The sequence below is a fragment of the Camelina sativa genome, chromosome 15, assembly GCF_000633955.1.
Source record: "Camelina sativa cultivar DH55 chromosome 15, Cs, whole genome shotgun sequence".
NCBI lineage: Eukaryota > Viridiplantae > Streptophyta > Magnoliopsida > Brassicales > Brassicaceae > Camelina > Camelina sativa.
The window spans coordinates 10,263,264-10,270,631 of NC_025699.1; the positions used below are offsets into that span (position 1 = coordinate 10,263,264).

The 7,368-nt window shown below is 36.3% G+C and overlaps 1 protein-coding gene across 1 annotated transcript in view; it reads left to right on the forward strand.

Moving 5' to 3' along the window:
• LOC104746329 (phosphatidylinositol 3,4,5-trisphosphate 3-phosphatase and protein-tyrosine-phosphatase PTEN2A-like) overlaps window positions 6,379-7,368 on the forward strand; it is a 10,627-nt gene continuing 9,637 nt past the window's right edge. Inside the window, exon 1 of the mRNA XM_019236700.1 lies at window positions 6,379-6,540. The gene's annotated coding sequence lies outside the window, so the exon portion shown is untranslated. The remainder of the gene's footprint in view (window positions 6,541-7,368) is intronic.

The window sequence follows — 7,368 nt, forward strand, 5'->3', positions numbered from 1 at the left end:
TTTTTTTTTTTTTTTTTGGGTTGTGTTTTTCTTGATTTAACATTGGTCATATGTTCTTTGAATCTTTGAACTGTTATTTATTTCATTCAGTTGCAAATATTATTACAAATTAAAACGAACCCCAAATTACTTTGTAATACAACTTAATTTGCTCTGTTTTTCTTTTATAAGCTGACACATAAGAAGATGTGTTTTGGTCATGTATGAAACTGTGGTTAAAACGTAAAATTAATTAAGCAAATAATGAAAAGAAGAGAGCCATATGATTGACTTTTGACCCAGCACTGCATCTTCCTCTCATTTCAAAAATTGTATCCCACGTACGTGCATAACATTCTTAACAGTCGTTGGCCACAATGTTAAAAATCACTAAAAAAACATGTTGTAATGCCAAAATGATCCATCAATCTATTAGAAAAAAGGGAATTAAATTTAAATAATTAGGAGATCACGTGTAATGTTCAATTCTTCAGATCCAAAAACCATCAAATATTCAAAGTTCTTAAACTATTTTTCAAATTTGAATTTTTCTTAATTCAAAGTTCGTAAACTATTTTTCAAAAACTTGCTTGAATGCATTAATTATGTCCAAAGTTCAAAGTTCAAAGTTCAAAGTTTGTTGGAAACAAAAAAGTATATATATATATATATATATATATATATATATATGAATCTAGAGTAGACAAATTCAAAGAATCTTGGCCAACTATGCTTAATTATGTCCAAAGTTTTGTTCAAATCAGGCGAGCTGGATGCAAAAGGAAAAGAAGTGACTATATAACCTAGCTCTACATTTAATCTCTTCCTTCCCTTACAAGTTACAAAGTTGTACAGCTAGAAATCATCACCCTTCTATTTATTAAGCCACCTGTATTTCTACAATGAATTTGTTTGAGGGAGGAAACAAATTCAATAACACTATCTCTCTAAGAAATCGGATCAAAGTAAACAAGCAAAGAAGAATTGAAATCTCTTGGTAAACAAGTTAGGGTTTTTCTCAAGAACAAAGAGGAATTAGGGTTTTTGTATTAATTGCTGGATGATCTTACAATGAGAGGATTGCTCTCTATTTATAGGTTTCTAAGATCTAAAGAATATATTCACTTTCCTAATTATGGTCGAACTGATTAGGAAAGTCCTTCCTTTTTCGCTAGGTCGGCCGCAGGGTGAATTGAGACGTCGGTCTGTCACCTCGGCACTGGGCTTCTCGGCCTTATTGGGCCTTCAGAGATGAAGTCCAAGTTGCGGTCGAACTCCTGGTTTAGATAACCGGTTCCTTTAGTCGGGTATAGATCGGTATGTTGGGGGTGCTAATTCCCGCACCAACAATTAGTCCCCCCTCAGTTCGGTACATTCAGAAATTAATTCGAATGTCCGGACTCTAAGAGAGAATATCCGATTTAATCCGTAAAGAAATCCGAATCTAATTACTTGGATCGTCGCATCGCTTTGCCACCCATTGGTTGAATGACACGTGTCCGACGCGTCGCTTCTGTCAGCTCGGAAGCTGAAACGTCGCGTAGGCTGAGTAGGTAATTATTACTCCGCGTAGGGCTGTCGCTCATTCTTTGCTATAAATACTCGACCCCACTCTTTATTTTCACTTTTTGCCGATTTGTCAAAGGTATTTGCTCTGTTCTCTCTCTTCTTCCTTTTTGATTTGTTGTTACTTCCGTAAGCCTTCTTCCACACTCTTCGGCGATCTGCGTTATCCTTCACCTCAGCAATGAATTTTTCGTCCTCCACGGAAAACGATCCACTGATCCGTAAAAATTCCAGCAAGAGGCTTCCCCAGACTATCAGATCGGACCTGGGCGACGTGTCAAACAGATCCGAAGAGAGAGCCGAATGCTCTTCGAGACACAGGTCAAATGAAATCCCGACCTTGTCAGTTCCTTCTCTAGTCGATGAAGAGATCCACGGGAATCATGGCAACGCTGCTTCGACCTCTGATCTCCCGTCAGACAATATGAACGAAGGAACAGCACGACTCGCACCAAACGGGGTCATGATCGAAGACATCCTTCCTCGGCGAGATCACCGAGGTCAGCTTGGGGGCGAGAAGACGACTAGTGAAGCCGATTCGGTGCGCACAATGCTGAACTCGTGCGGCTTACGGGATTGCGGCTTCCACATCATTATTCCCGGAGAGCACCAGCGTCCATGGAACCCGCCACTTGGGTATATCTGTCTATATGAGGGTCTCTTTTCCAAATGCCGATTGTGGTTTCCTCTTCCTAGCCTGCTCACCCGATATGCACATCGCTGCCAGATCCCGATATGTCAGCTCTCCCCGGGAAGTATCTGTAACTTTGTCGCCGCTCTCACCATTGCGGCCGAAGCAAAGTTTACCTCGGTGTCGAGTGTTTCGAGCAATTAACAAATTTTAAGAATGCCCAAGGAAGCGCGTCATGGATGGTCAACACAAAACCGATTCATAATTTCCTTCCCGGGAAAAAAGTCAGCAACTTCAAGAAATTGAAGGCTCGCTACTTCTATGTCCGAGTTGATGATCGCTCTTTCGAAAGTCCGAGATGCGGTCAACAAAGAGTGTGGAACATGTTGCCCAGTATCATCCCGTCCCTTGTTTGTTTTGATTGGACACCCGTGTTCTGACCTGATCTTGATTTTCAATGTTTTGCAGCTCGCCCAAGCTCAGCTCGAAAGCTTCCGTCCGAATTTCAACACGTTAGGGACGTCCTTTTCGCGGGAGTCAATCGTAGCTGGGATCAGATTACCCGATAGCGCGTCGAAGAAGCTATGGGCAAGACGAAGACCAAATTTACAAGTTTCGCAAGTTCACTGGGTCAGTCCTCCGAGGTCCCAGTGACAACAGTTGTCAGGGCCGAAACACTCCGATCCGTAACCCCGAACGATGAGCCGATCGTTGATCCCGAGTCCGAGCAAGCAGGGAATGAATTTATCAACATTGAGAACTCCAATGACGGCCTGATCACACCTGATCTCGGGCATGAAGCTTCCAATGCCTTGCTTCCGCCTCCACCAGTCGAATCTGTCGTTCCAGAGTAACTCGCCCCTGAACCGAGTAGCAGTTCCAAAAAGAAAAAGTCCAAAAGGATAATAGTAAGGACAAAGGCAAAGGAAAAGGTTCCGCTCAGGTGACAGGCCGGAAACGTTCTGCGGAAGAGGCCGGAATCGAATCCTGTGACCACTTCCGAGTTGAACGGGATACCGATCGATCTGATCAATTTTGCTTTGACTACTTTGGGGAAATGCCTCTCGTTTGCAACAAGGAAGCTGCCGGGGAGTTGTGCAGGCAACTTAAGGTGTACTCAGTCATATTTAATTTAATTGTCATAATCGTAGGGATTAATGTTGATCTTGGGAACCAAAATTTTAAAATATGGATCCCAGAATTATCTCAAGTTTCCGAATATATCTCAGATCAATTTTCTAAAACTTGGTAACAAAGTTTTCAATAAATACGAATATTGTTGTTTCTTTTATTCTCGAATACTTAATTTAATTTTCATAATCAAGCTTATTGCCAAATTATCTCAGTTAGCTGTTAAAAAACACTTAATCCGGAGAAGATCTTCATACATTTATAAAATATACGGTAGTTATTGCGATTTACCAAAAATAAACCAAAATTCTAAAATTTTGCATAAGAATATTTGGTTAGAACCCTACACTCTATAAATACAACCTCATTCTGCTTTGTTTAAACATAGCAAATCCACTCTAAACACACCAAAGTAAGGAAATGTTTTTGCAGTTTACGTCGGCTGGAGTTTCGCTCTTCACGAAAGCTGTTTACATGGAAGTACTCAATCCCACCGTCTTCGTTCTTTGATCTCTTCTTGGTAAGTTTCTCTGTTTTTTATCCATCCATTTGAAATATCTTCAAAATGAGTGTAATATTTTAGTCACTTTCATGTACATATCAGCTCTAAACACAAACAAGAGATAGAGAAGTACATATCTTTCTCTCTCAAGCTTATAAACTAAAGTAATTTAAAAAATGGTTCAATGAACCTTTGTTTTGAAGTGTTTAAACTAATGAAATTGTTACAGTTGTTCGAATGTTCAGAATGGAAGACTCATAATGAGATTGACAAGATACTAGGGTAAGTTTTAAGCTTTTGGTTATTTAAATATGTGTTTCTATCTGACCCTTTCAATGATTCATATTTTATAATAATCTTCACTATGATCTTATGAATATAATCTTATGTTTTTCTGATCCTCTATGTCGCTTTATGCAAAAGCTGTTGGTGCAGTGGCTATATATATGCTCAAGAGTATTCCTCATGTTTCCTTCTAATTTTTAAATCTCACATTAAAAAATGTGTTATACACGTGAATAATTATTTTGTTGGAAACTCTTCTATGGGATAATTTAGCAACTCAAGACGGATCTTTTTCGTACTTATTTCTTATGAGTTTGATTTCTTTTTATTTACTTCTGCTCTTCAACCATTGTTTTCTTATATTATGTTTCTTACGTTATGGTTGTCTAAGTTGCAGGTTAGTTCATGCTTTTAAAGGTTACAAGATATGTCATTGCATGTTAACTCTCGATGGAGGGACCTTTAGACTCTATCTGAATATCATACAAGTTTGACTTTTTGGTACCACCAATGAACAAGACTCCGGAAGAGGAAGCTAATCCAGAGACGAAGATTGTCGTGGAAGCACAAGAACTTGCCGGCATTGAGGTCTAAGATTGTGCCTGTTACGGGAGATACGAAAGAAGGAATGATTTCTATTTTACTATGTTCTGATGGTTTTGTAACGTGTACGACTATAACCATTGAAATAGCCGAAAGTTGCTATCACTTGTGTATGAAAATCATTTGATCATTTTTATTATTATAATTGTTATAAACTACGCCAAACCAACCACCTTATGTTGTTAAACCTTCTTTTTTTTTGTATAACCTTTTTCCAATTAAATTTCACAAAAATATGAAAATAATTATTTTATGCACGCTACTTTTACAAAATAAATGTTTATCCGCAGGTTAAATCCGTTTATGTCCCTCTTAACTAAATTCTGGTAGCTTATTTAAAATTAAAAATTTGTAATAAAGGTGAATTACTAAAAGCTTCTAATTTAATATTTAACTAGGTAATAATTCTGAGCACGGGTTGAATATTTTTTACAGATAAACCACATAATTTAATTTTATAATATTATTAGATTTATAATATGCCCGTTGCACGAAACTATTAAATTTTATTATTAAAGTTACTTTTAAAACTACCCGTTTTTCTATGTTATTTTAAAAAAAAATACTTATTTATATGTCCATTTTCAAAAATACTTTTTCTTATATACAAAATAATTAAATTCTAAACTCTAAAGTTCAAATGCTAAATCTTAGCTCCTTAAAACTATATTCTGAGTGTAAAATAGAGAACCCAGATGGCTGTGTTTAATCTTAGCTACATTAGCTGACGAAGATAATGTTCATGTTTATCCTTGACATGGGTTCAATATTATACATATACACTAAAATATTGACAAAACACCATAAATGAGCGACAAACTCAATTTTGTGGGAAAATACTAATATTATTTAAAATAATTGACATAAAAGGGTTTATTATTTTAACGGATATAAGTTTTACCAGGTTTGTTTGAACATAAATTTTAGATAAAAATACGAAATCAGAATATAGATAGATAAATTCAAGTCTCCAACTTTAACTAATTTGGGTAAAAATTGACTATACGACATGTAATGAGCTACTTTGGAACAGGTACTTTGAGAATTTTATGTAGTTTTGAAAATAATGAAATAGTTTTTGATACTTATAATTTTTTAAAGAGATAATTTCAACTACCTATATAAACACTTAATATTCAACAGAGAATTCAAGTATCCTATCTAAAATTCTTACCCAATCCCTATTAATAAAAATTTCCTAACGAGTAATTATATAAAAGATAATGCTCATAGGACAGAAAAATTATGATGGATATGGGACGGAATGGGACAAGACAGGACGGGATGAGATAAAATGGAACGGGATATGAAATTCCAAAATAGGTATGTTTAGCTATCTAGGTTACATACGCATAATAATTCAAAATAAGACCAAATTGAAATCTGAAATTTGGGATTAATATCAATATTGTACAATTAGAACTTATATTAAAAATATTTTGCTCCGTGCTATAGCACGGGATACTACATAGTTTGGTAAAATTCCCATTTCAAAATGATCCACCGATCTATATAAAAAAAAAGGATTAAAATTTAAATAAACTGGAGAGATGAGGATCACGTGCGATGTTCAATTCTTCAGATCCAAAAAACCATCTTAACGTTTTTATAAAAGATCTAACGGCACAGATTTATTGTTGACGAAAACTCCCACGTGACTTGATCACACCGAGACACTGTGTGTTTTCCTTGTTTTTTTTTTTCCCCAAATCTAATCTGAATCCGTCGAGACTAGAGCCCTAAAAGAGCTTTGCTTGCTCCTCCTGAACATCGAGCGCGATTCATCTACGAAGGCCGAAGCAAGCGTTTTCCCTCGGGATATATATGGTTCTTGATCTCTGAGGTTCCTTCTTTGCCTTTTAACTTTTTATGCTTCGATTTTGTCATTTTTCTCTGATTCTATGATTATTCATTTCTCTGATCTGCTTTCGAGATTTTTTTTTTTTGTTTTTTTAATTTCCATTGGATTTAGCTTACCTTTTTTGTGAGTGTTCATGCCTGATGATCGCACATTAATTGTTTGATTAACTCGTCGAATTTGCCTTTTTTTTATATAAAAAATTATTGAGTTCGGAACAAGACGATGGTGTTTTTCAATAAAAAAAATTATTCAGTAGCTTCCTTCCCTTACAAGTTACAAAGTTGTACAGCTAGAAATCATCACCCTTCAAGTTCTATTTACTAAGCCACCCAAGTAACTTGAATGCAAGTTTTTCTCTGTTGTTCTAAATCTCTCCTTATAAGAAAGGAAACGATTTACACTTGAAGACAAATAAGGGAATATATAGAAAGTTATATTTCCGACGTGTGGGCAGCTATTGCTAAAAGGCGTGTTCAAGGATCAGTACTCAACAGACTGGCAAACAATCCTTCAACTAACTTCGGGCAACCAGCAGGATCGGCTTCATGGCTTCCTCATTCGGTATATTTTCCAAATTGCGGTTCATTCACTTTGGTGGGAACGCAATAGAAGACGACATGGCGAATCTCCTATTACTGCAGGCCAACTAGCTAGTTAAGCGGCTTGAGCAACAAATCCAAAATCAATTTTTAGCTCTTCAACTGTTCAACAGATGGGAACCGACGTTACGACAAAGGCTTACTACTATGGCTGAGTACTAGACTGTGATTTTTCCTTTCTTTTGGTTATTTATTTTTTTATTTTTTTTTT